Source organism: Zeugodacus cucurbitae, chromosome 2 (assembly GCF_028554725.1).
Source record: "Zeugodacus cucurbitae isolate PBARC_wt_2022May chromosome 2, idZeuCucr1.2, whole genome shotgun sequence".
NCBI classification, from domain to species: Eukaryota; Metazoa; Arthropoda; class Insecta; order Diptera; family Tephritidae; genus Zeugodacus; species Zeugodacus cucurbitae.
In genome coordinates this window covers 45,469,379-45,481,359 of record NC_071667.1, presented here as the reverse complement: position 1 = coordinate 45,481,359, position 11,981 = coordinate 45,469,379, and the positions used below count along the sequence as shown (strand labels likewise).

At 37.3% G+C, this 11,981-nt stretch overlaps 1 protein-coding gene across 6 annotated transcripts in view; it reads right to left on the bottom strand.

Moving 5' to 3' along the window:
* Positions 1-11,564, bottom strand: part of LOC105212427 (segmentation polarity homeobox protein engrailed) — a 109,137-nt gene extending 97,573 nt beyond the window's left edge. For 3 of the 6 annotated variants that reach the window (XM_054226141.1, XM_054226142.1, XM_054226143.1), the window contains exon 1: positions 66-699. The gene's annotated coding sequence lies outside the window, so the exon portion shown is untranslated. Of the gene's footprint in view, positions 1-5; positions 700-11,249 lie in introns of those variants that run through there. The other 3 variants (XM_029040280.2, XM_011184390.3, XM_054226144.1) reach the window with 3 other exon arrangements.
* Between the last annotated feature and the right edge of the window lie 417 nt (positions 11,565-11,981).

The window sequence follows — 11,981 nt, the reverse complement described above, 5'->3', positions numbered from 1 at the left end:
CTCACATTGGCTGCCGAATTGACCGACTCAACTGATTTTAATTGTTATTGCTGTTTTGCACTTACGAGCACGCGGCAATCATCAATAACACCGACGATAAAAAGCTGAAGCGTTGACAATAAGCGAGCGTGCGAACGAACGAACGAACAAACGAACGAGCAATCAAATGTGTAGCGTCGTTAGCAATGGCATAGAATCGGAATCGTACTGTGCCGTGCAACTATTTAACAACGACTGAATGTGGCAATTAAGTATCTAGATACATTTTACCCAAACTGTTATGGTCGTCGTCACAATCGGCGCTGCCGACGCCATGCCAATTGCTGCTTGCTGCTTGCTGCTTGCCGTTGTCGCTGACGCCGCCGTTGTCTCTGTCACTGACTGTGAGTGTTGCCGTGTTGTGCTGCTTTGGTATTGTTGTTCCTTTTGTTGTTGTTATATTCATCGTCATTGTGTCGTTAGCGCTGGCTGGCAGTATGTTATTACCATCGTTCTACTCGACTCATCGCGATACTCCGTAGTACGCAACCATTAGCCATTCGTACCCGTTCCCCAATTTAGTAAAAGCAAACCATCGCTTGTTGTTATTGCTATGGTTATTGCTGTTACTGTTGCCGTTGTTGTCTCCCTTTGCTTGCTTGCCATCCACCATATCCACCAACACCGTCTCTACGCGTTGTGCTCACCTCATCCGACACACGCTCACTTCATTCACTCACTAACTCGCTCATATTTCAATGAGCGTTATGCGCGCGCCTTCGTTTATTTGTTTGTCTCACATACACTCTGTGCATGGGTGTGAATGTGTGAGTGCCTCATAAAAATATTATAATAATTACAATAATGTGTCTTAATATAGTTTACACATACACACACACAGGTATACACACAGCCGACAAATTTGTTGCTTCTTTCGATGCTTTCGAAGTGAGCGTTGTTGTTGTTGGTCGCATAAATTGCGCTCGTTGTCGTTGAAAAGCGTTAAATTGAATTCGGAATGAGCGCACATTTTAGCTGCAGCACTTATCATGGCATTAGCAACATTTCAATTTGCTTCGCAACAATGTCAGCAACATTTGTTGCACAACAAATGTATACAACCCAATTGAATGTTGATTTCTGTGATTTTATAGCCAGAATGGAGAGTATTGCATGGATATTTTGGGCGTGTGTGTGTGTGTTGTTGTTGATTGTTTTTGTTGTCACACATTTATAGTTCATTATTGCTCAATTGCCTCCAACATGGCTGTGCCTTTTTGTTGGCTGTGTTGATTCAAATTTGCGTTTTCAACTTTATTGCCCTGACAGTTTCACCTTCATTCTTCTTGTCATCTTGACCATCTGAATCATATGCAGGGTTGCTCTTTAAATTATATTTATTGAAAAGGATTAACTCTTTTCATATAAACACGGGGCGACGGCTGATATATAAAGTTGTGACCGTTGTAATTTATTTCAAATATCAGAGAGAAAGAAATTAGTCTTTACGGATGTGAATGACTTGAGACGTCACTAGGGCTCTACAAGTACTATTTAGAACAAACCAATTCTTAAGAATATGTGGAACAAAAACGTAAAGCAAAATTCAAAAATAATAATATTCATATGCATAGGTTCCTTAGGTCAATAGAGGAGTGGGGTATCACTTTGTCACAATAGCACCTCGAATGTAGATTATTACCTTAATTCATTCAGTTATAATATATGTATAATAGGAAATGTGGAGAGACTTATCGTAATGCTGAAGGAGGTTTCAATTGCACGTCTCTTATTTTGACTCACCAAAATGGGTTCAAATGTGTTTCAGGCATGTAAAACTATTCCTACTTCTCGAATAGAGTGCGGGAGATCCACCACCAACCACACCAGCCTCCGGCAACACTTCTCTTTACTGACACGAGGACAAGTAGCTGAGAGCGTGTCCACAACAACCGAGTAGCTCACACCAGGACGCAGCAGAGACACGTACAAATGGTGTATGGGTGTATTAGTGTGAGTGCACTTCCTGTCGTGAGTATGAGAGCGCTCTAGCTGTTGGCAACATTTCGCTCTGCAATTGTACCTCGCTCCTAAATTCCTTTTCTTTCTCTTTTTGCGGTTGTACTGCGCTTTCGTTGCTGTTGTTGTTGCTGTTGCTGTTGCCCCCAGCGACAATGGCATTTAATGATGCACCTCGCATTACGAGCATTTCCAGCAGTTCAATAATGGATTATGACGCAGTTAACACACTGTTGCATTGCTTTTGTCTGTTCATTCCCCCTGCCGCTGCCTCAAGCACCCCCACTACTACGAACATTATTTCACCTCTTGTAGCGCGACGCCCTCCCCAGCACTCATGCACGCATTCACTTTTTATTGCACAAGAAATGTATGTGTGTGTGCTTTTATGGATCTCTGCGTATGTGTGTTTGTATGTAAGTCTTCAGTTCAGCCGGCAATTCGATTGCTTCTCCACTTTATTGCTTGATTTATACTTGTTGTTGTTATTTAGCATGATTGTATTCCTCCTGAATGAAAACGAAATGTGTGGGAACACATCCATCCATACATTTATATTTAGTAAGCATTCGTTGGTTGCTTAGTTGCTCAAGATACTCAGCTATTTCCAGTCATAACTCATAATCGTTTACGCTGTTATTATTTCTGTAGATACCTATTTCATACAAACATGCATGGCATGAGTTCGGATATTTTATTGCTGCTCGTTGGCTTAATTCGTGATAATTGTGTTTGTTTTACTTTACATTGCTGGCGTTTGTAGTGTTTACATTATTTCGTTTTTGTTGGGCGGCTTTGGCTACTCCATTCCGCGCGCTGCTCGATAACAGTTCAGATATTCTTTGCGCGAGTATATATGACTGTATTTTCCTATTCTTCCGCTCGCGCTTCGTGCTTCAATCATTATAATGTGTTCCTTAATTTGATCTCTGCCGTGCTGGCCTCCGTGTTTGTTTCATGGGTGCGTGGTGCAAGCAGAACCTTAATGACGCTTGGAGATGTTGGTAATGCTGCCGATGCGTTGATGATGTTGGTGGTGGTGGATTGTACGCTAAATGAATTGCAGTTTAAGATTGCGCTGCCGCTGTTTTTGGTGTTGTTGCTATTAAAGATGTTTTGCCTCTATTTGCTTCCTTTCTTTCGAGCGGGTGGAACTAATTGATGAGGTTGATTAAACTGTTTCTCGTCTGTTTCGTTTGAAGAAAGATGAGGGCTGTTGAGTGGTATTTGAAATAATTAATTGGATTGAATTAATGTTTTTTGTTCGGTATACACAAAAATGTCTGTTCATTTTCATGAATCCGACTTCGGTATTTCTCAATGGAGTGCCCATCTTTATTAATTCTCACATAGAAATTCTTATTCATTTGGCAGTAATAGCTGTCTAGACAAGTTAGAATTAGTGCTAATAATTTCAAGTGAATTCTAAAGGCAATATTCCGGCTTACAATTCGACTCAGTTGAATTGTAGTTTAAGCAATATAGCTTCAAAACAACTAAACACCTATTTGATATTACGCGTTACAACTAATTTTAGCTAGGGGAGATTTACCGATATTATCGGTGAAAAATTACTCTTAGGCACTTTAATGAATTCTTCATATTCGATAACCGAGGCATTGATAAGTTATAGTCCGATTTCGAAAATTTTTCCACAAGTTTTATTCCGCTATCTTCATTGGTTCCTAAGCTACATATATGTTATAAAGCGAACGAATCAGATGGAATTCAAAATTGAGTTATATGGGTGTCAAGAAAATATTATGTCCCGAAATTCATTGAAATCGGGCGAGAAGTTTTTGAGATATGAATTTTGACCCATAAGTGGGCGACGCCACGCCAATTTTCCATTTTTTTTAATCTGAGTTAGTGAGTTAACGCACTTCTAGTATGAGAGGTGGGAGAGGATATTATCCGATTTCACCAATTTTTATGGTGTGTAATGGGGTATGTAAAGGAAGTGACTGCAGAAAGTTTGGTTTATATAGCTTGAATGGTTTGCGAGATATATATGAAAACCCTATATAACTATTCAGCTATTTATTTAAAAACCAATGGTATAAGACACATCAAACATGTTGCATCAATCAATAAATTGCCCACAAGTAGAAAGTAAAGTTTCACAATTTAAATTTCTGAAAGAGCGCTTTTAAATACATTAAATGTTAACAATCAATTAAAGCAATTTGATTGTTCACCACTCACTCTTTAAGACAACTTCAACAACGTTATGGAAAACAAGGTTGGGCAACCTAACCTTCTGAAACATCATTTATTATGTTGCTACAGGTACATATACATACATACATACAATATATTGTTATGTAATATAATATATATAAACGCGATTAAATATTTAATGAGCTGCAAAACATCAGCCATTTTATTCAGAATTTAAAACGTGAGGCCAGTGAGGAAGGGAGAACGAAGCACTCTTCAAATGCGTTGAACTAATTAAAATAATTGAATGCCGTGAATTTTCGGCCAACATAGCAGACAATGTGAGGAAATCTGCGCACGAATGGCTCAGAACACTGTGCGTCAAGTGCTGAGCCCTGAATTCCGAGTGGCCACTTTGCTGCGCCGCGCTATGTTGCGCTGCCCTGTAGACTGTCTTGCGTTGAGTGACTCACAATGTGGCCAAATTAAGGAACTAATTAAAAGTGCAGTCATCACGGCACTGCTTTATTTGCTTGTTGGCCTCATGCCTCGCGGAAGGCGTTTGCTAGCTGCGAGTGCTGGCCGTTGGAGGCTGGCAATTCACTCGTCGGCGATGGTGGCGGTGGGCAAATCTCGTATCTTATTAAGAAGAATCCCATTTAAGCATAACGGTGCTTGTTGTCACGCATTCAAATGTTGTGTTTTTGCGTAAATTTCAGTTTTCCCGCACGCATACACCACATATACTTACATATTGTTGTTATTTGTTTTTCGTTCAACTTAATTTTAATTTCAATACATTGCCGCATGCTGTTCTCTGCTCCTAACTCACACGCTGACTTCCCGCAGAAGACAATCGCGAGCGTGGAGTGGAAAATATAATTGATGATGCCGAACATGAACTCGATGCCCTTTTAAATATCATCAGTATAAGAAACTAACGAGCAAAGCACGCGAGGTGCGGTCGGCGCGGCAGCGCAGAGTGCCAAGAAAGCGGCGCATGGAAGGAAGTAAACTTCGATGTGTTGAAAAGGGGGAAGAAATAGAACATGAAATGCAAGCAAATATATACATATTAACATACATAAATGTGGCGCAGCCACTTAGTATAGAATTGAGTGGTCTCATACTCATACATAAAAGTAGCCGAATGTGTATGATAAACTTCAGCAACAACTGCAACAAGAACCCGATCCCATAATAACATCAAGTGAAGATGACAGCACGCGGTGGCTGCAAAAGCGAACATTAACAACAGCATCATTAGCAACAAACGTGCCTACAATTGCTCACTTTGCAAAAGCAAATAAATACCGAACGAGAAAGCGTCGAGAGAAGGCAAGTACGAAGAACAAGAAATGGGAGCGAGTGAATAAATGCAATAGATGGAGTCCGATGTGGCACAGTGTCAGTTTTTAAGCAAACAACAGACAAACTGTGACGGTCTCTAAATAGCAATAGGGCTCAGAGCTACACAATACTTTTATTACAACTGACTCAATAAAAAAAATTCCTTAAGGAGTTAGGAGTGTTTCAAAATTTCAAAATTTTAAGTAAGTTTGTTTTGTCCGATATTACAATATGTTTAAAATATTCTCGAAAATTTCAAATCAATCCGAGAAAATTCTAAGAGTCGCTAAGAGAGTATTATAGTTTTGTTCACATAACGGTTGTTTGTAAGTCATAAAGCTAAACGAGTTAGATATAGGGATATAGATTTTGATATACAAAATGATCAGGGTGATGAGACGAGTCAAAATCTGAATGTCTGTCCGTCAGTCCGTCCGTGCAACGGATAACTTGAGATATCTTGACGAAACTTAGTACATATGTTCCTTGGGACCGTGAGAGAGTTGCTTTCTAAAATGGTCAAAATAGCACCAATGCCACGCCCACAAAATGGCGAAAATTTTGGTACAAAGGATCGTCCTAGTAAGCGCCATATGTGGATCTAATTTTTTTTTGGGAAGTGGGCGTGGCCCCGCCCCCAAATCGGTTATTTGTATATATCTCGCAAACCAATAAAACTATATAAAACAAATTTTCTGCAGTCGGTTCTCCTACGTACCCCACCACACACCATGAAAATAGTTGAAATCGGATAATAACCACGCCCACCTCCCATACAAATGTTAGGTTGAAAATTTGCAAAAAGTGCGTTTACTCACTAACGAAAAATGTCAGATATGGGTATATCAGATATACTTATGGGTCAAAACTCGACAGATTTCAATGAAATTCGGTATATAATATTTTCTTGACACACTGATGATACGTGTGGAAAATGGAATCGGTTCACAGCCACGACAACTTCCTATATAATTCAATTTTGAATTCCATCTTATTCCTTCACTTTATAATACATATATTCATATGGAACCAATGAAAATAGCGAAATAAAACTTTACACAAATACTGTATATGATCTGTGGCATCACTTGTGGAAAAATTATCGAAATCGGAATATAACTTTTCAAAGCCCCGGATATCGAATATGAAAAACTCAATGCCTTATGGTAATTTTTCACCGAAAATCTCAGTAAATCTCTCAGGTATCTTAATTTAATTCAGAGGAAATTTTTTCCTTCTAATAGTGTGTCTCTCTACCAGAAATGGTAAAAATCGGGTTATAACTTCCCCTAGCACTCATATAGCCAATTACAGGATTTTCAAAAATACGATGGACTTAATAGCTTAAAAATTGGTTAATCTGTGAAATATCTTAACTTAACTGAGCATATAATCTTAGATATAATGTATGTTGGTGATGAAAATGAGGGAAATTGGTTCAGGAATTACCTCAGCCTATATAATATATATGATGATTTTCCTTTTTCTATATGATTTTATGCCGAATATATGGGTCAAATTGGGTGTTATCTTAATAAAAATATAGCAATAAATTTCGAGAGTATAAAATGTTCGGTTGCACCCGAACTTAGCCTTTCCTTACTTGTTATATTTTCTTTTTCATTCGCTCATTAACTAGAATTATTCATTTACTATCGAAATATTTTTTGGTTTATTGATTTTAGATCAACTAATAATGAGTTTGAAGTACACGCCAAGAGCTTTGTTTTGAATACGTCATGCATGTTTATTATCATTAGTGTATAAAACTTATCGTCAAACTTATATACAAGATGTTATGAAGGGTCAATGTTAGTTCTTCGAAAAAAAAAATTATATTGAAAAACACTGGACCGCTTATACTTACACAGAATATACACTTTTCTATTTATGACCCAATATCCCAGAAAACAATAGTTTGGTCCAATAGCCAAAGAAAAATTATATACTATAAAATTTTATAGTGAAATATATCCTCAGTTTTATTAAAAAACGTGAGTTTGCTAACTTTTGTGACATTGATAATGATGATAATCTAGAGCGGGGGTGACATATCATCTTATCATATTTTGGAATTAATACTAAAAGCGGGAAATTAACAGGAAAGGAGATATGAAGAATCTGGTTTTAATTTTGAACAAGCAAAAATTTTTTGGGAGCCTTACAAACTCTTTCAAAAATTTATTCTTGATGTAAAGGATATAATAGCTATTTAACATAATTTATTTGACTCAAAGCACCTTTTGCCGATAAATATATGACTACACACTGGAAGCAGACCGAAGCCCTTCAAATAAACTTTTAATTCTCATTTAATTTTTTGCTACAAATATCCCACTGTGCGTCAGTTGTTGAGAATTGAATGGACAAATATGAATTATATGTGTAGAACTGGAGCGACTAAGCCGCCGCAACCATGCGCTTTGGCTAACGGCTGGAGGCGAGGTGTGCAGAGGTGATTGCTGATTATAACAACATGAAATAAACTCGTTAATGAAGTAATTTAGGCACACTTGCAGACAGTATGCTGGCTCTGCCAACGGATGGCACATATACACACACAAAAATGTATTTGTAGAACCAGTTAAGAAGCATTTTAAAGAAAACAATCATAAAAGTCACACTCGATCATAATTGATGCAATGAAGAAAAAATGTGTGGAAGGAATTTGAAATTGTTCACGCTCCATGTATGGTTGAACGAATGGAAGGCAAACTATAGAATGGATGAATGGTAAACAAGAGCTGACTGACTGTTGGGTGAGTTTGCCGATGATGGTTGTCTTATGAGTTCAAATTTACATGCTCGTGTATGAAGATTTGTATATAAGCAGATATGTAAGCAATTGAAAAAGCGCTAAATCTATGCTTTCTAAACCTTTTAACGATCTCAACTTAAATACTCCACTCTTCCGTTTGTTGCAGCTACTGGTTGGCCGAGGAAATATTTGATTGTTGATGGAATTTTAAATAAAACTATTAATTTATAAGGAATCAACCAAGGGAATGCTTCGTAATATTTGGCGGTAGACCTCTTCGTCCAGCAACGCACCTGCACACTCACACACACTCAATATGCTGCAACGCGCACAGCACAAGCGGACTACCGATGGAATGTTGCGCGTTACGCTATAGACAGCGCTCGTAAATAATAATAATAACAATTGTCGTCGTAATACAATAATAATACGAGAAATCCCACGAAACGAGCAAAAGACACGTCAAGTTTAAGTGCCAATTCACAACTGTGTGGCAGGCAAATAACGAACGGCGAACTTCCGAGTCAAGCGATGACAAATCGACGATGCCAGCGACAACGACCAAGGCAACAGCAACAAATTGCAATGATGATGATGATGGTGACGACGATTGCCACAACAACTACATACATATCTACACTGGTTTGTATGTATGTGTATATGCATCCACATTCGAGTGTGTGTGTGTGTGTGACAACTGTTGTTTAAAATTGACTCTGCAACGTGCAGATGCAGCCCTGTTTATGCAATCGTGTGGCAGACAAGTTGGTAAACACCACTGCCGGCTTAGCTGGCAAATTGAGTGCGCCGCTAAAAGGACTGCAAATTGCGCACATTTGTCGTATGTGCTTGTATGTATTTATGTACGTGTGCGTGTGTGCTTGCGAAATTCAAAGACGAGTGTAAAGTGCTGAACACAAAGACGACGACACGACACGACGTAGCGACGGCTGATCACAAATGTCGCTTTGAAGCCAGCGTCTTGAACATTTTGAAGACGGCAGCGACATATCAAAAAGCAATTTCATTGTTGCCGTACTAACATCTATCACTTCAATAAAATTTACATATTTAGTTTAAAGTGAAATTATTTACGTAAAAAATGTAAAAATGGTCGATTTATTTGTTTTAAATAATCGATTGTTATTATAAATGATATATCAAAGCTATTTTACGTTTCTGCTGGCAAAATAACGTCCTACTTGTGAGAACTTTGAATAATTTTACATTTCACATGTTAGTGGCAGCTCTACAGCGGCCATTGTCGTCGGCAAAATTAGAAACATTTCTAATTTGGCGACAGCGAAGACTTCAACCCTTTTGTGGTGAAGTCGTGCTGTTGCCAAAAAATCTGTGCCCATAAGAACGCGTGTATTTTAATATTTGACAGATGTCGCTCGTCGCTTGTCGTCTTCTATGTGTTCAGCACATAAGCAATAATAACTGACGTCGAGAATAACTGTGACTGTGTGATTGTCGCATTACTTGTGGCACTCTGTGACTGAGGCACAATATTGTTGGCGGTGCCAGGTCTGCTGTTGTAAGCAATATACTTACAAACATGGAGTATTTTACATTGCAATTAAGGAAAATTAAGTAATTTTCAATCCAAAATAAGTTTTATTCAGAATTGGAAATATTTGATATGTTTGTATTTGACACAGATAAAATTAAATTATTAAATTTTTCTTAATAAAGTGAGTTCATCTAAATAGGTAAAAATGATGAGATAAATTTTTGTCCAACTTTGCCAGTTTCCAAAAGCAATTATTTCTATAGGCCAATATGTAATAATACGGTTCATTTGGTGAATATGAGTTTCACATGCGTTCTTTACTTCAATTATATAATACATGAACAAGTATGTACTTACACCGATTCTAGAGGCATTGCTGGGGTTCAACTTTTATCTTAAGTGTGCTTCTTGATGTTGGTTTTGGTGTTAAAACACCCCCTAAACTCAGAGAAAAATATATGTTTGTTGATATGGGTATGGAATGAGGTTATTGATCAAAAAAATCACATCAAATTATAAGCAATTATAATAAGTTACAAGATTTTTGTTGTCATACATATAATTCGAACTTTCTCTACATTTGTACAAGCAGTATCGCTGAAGCTCAGTGATTAATTGAGGATTACAGTGGATCTCACATTCCATGTTATATTTTCTTTAGTTTTTGAAAGAATTCTTCTAGTATTTCATCAACTGACAGATCAATATCTCTATGAATATTCATTGATGCTAGACCATTAAGACTATCTTGACCTGTCGTATTTCGTAAATAGGTTTTAATTCTCTTTAAACTTGAAAATCTTATTTCCGGTGATGCTATTGAAACAGGCAATAACGCCAATATACGTAAAATCTTGAAAACATGCCCAAAAGCCGTTTTGTTCACTGCTTCTAAATTCCGAAAATGCTTGCCTGAAGTTCGCTGTTTCCACATTTTCACCTCCGCAAGAAAGTTTTGTTCTGAACAGTTGATCACCCATATTCATAAAAAGAAAATATTTCTCGAGCTTTTTTAGCGTCACATTCGTACTTTGGGAAAAATACACACACAAAAAAAAAAAACAAAACGTGTACTATAATAACTGAATTTTCGCAAGGGAACTGCTTTATTAAAAATACGTTGGGTAATAAAACTTTTCGTAAACCCCCCCACAAAATGTTTCTGGATCCACCACTGCTCAAGGGAATGGATTATATATTTTGAATATAAATACAGTTCTTGGGCATAAAATTTTTAATGTATGTAGAGGAGTATATACAAATTAAATGTCAAAATAAAAAAAAAATCATTCGTACTAGAAAGATGAATTAATTCATAATATTTATGCACACTCCAAAATTATTGGGAAACATTTTGTAAAATATTTATTTAGGCTAATAAGTACATTCATATGTATTGCATGTGTGTATGTTTGGATAAGAAGACATGTGCGTTTGCATGTAAATTAGCTTCATTCAATTACTCACCCTTTTATATTATATATCGCCGTTTCATCGCTCAAATTATAGCCACGTTTATAGAGTTGTTACTGCTGTTGTTGTATTTGTATCTTCTCACTGTATTTCAACTGCGATATAAATCTATTTGAGATATTAACACTTAACTAAGCCTTTGATGAGGCCAAACAACCGAACTGCATTCATTCACACATTCGCGCTCACATCCACAATCTCTCTCGCTCTCACACTAAACTGTGCCTCTCTGGGCGCAAACTCTGACGCTGCTCATACAAACATCGACTGTTGAATTAAATTCCAATTTGTTTATTTTGTGCATTGAAATAAATTCAACGGCAACAATATGTTGTTGTATGTAGCCAGCGGAGCAACGGCAAATGATGACAACAACATGCGAGGTATGGAATTTAATTTAAAATGAAAATCTTGTACATATACAGTACATATTCACTAATTGGCTTTACTCACTTCGAAAGTGGTTGGCTTGCCGTTGTATGGTTGTGTGTGCGTGCGCGTTGACTATATAAGTAAATACAAATCATTTTAATGGGTATCATTTAAATTTTTGTTACCTCAGCAACATGTTGCTGAACTTTCCCATACATCGTTTGTTGCACGCTCGATGGCAAGTGGTGTGGCAACCTTTGATTCATTTATTGTATATGTATGTATGCTGTGTTTGTAAGCAATAATTACATACATATGTACATACAACTCCGGATTGATGATTCTAGTTAGATT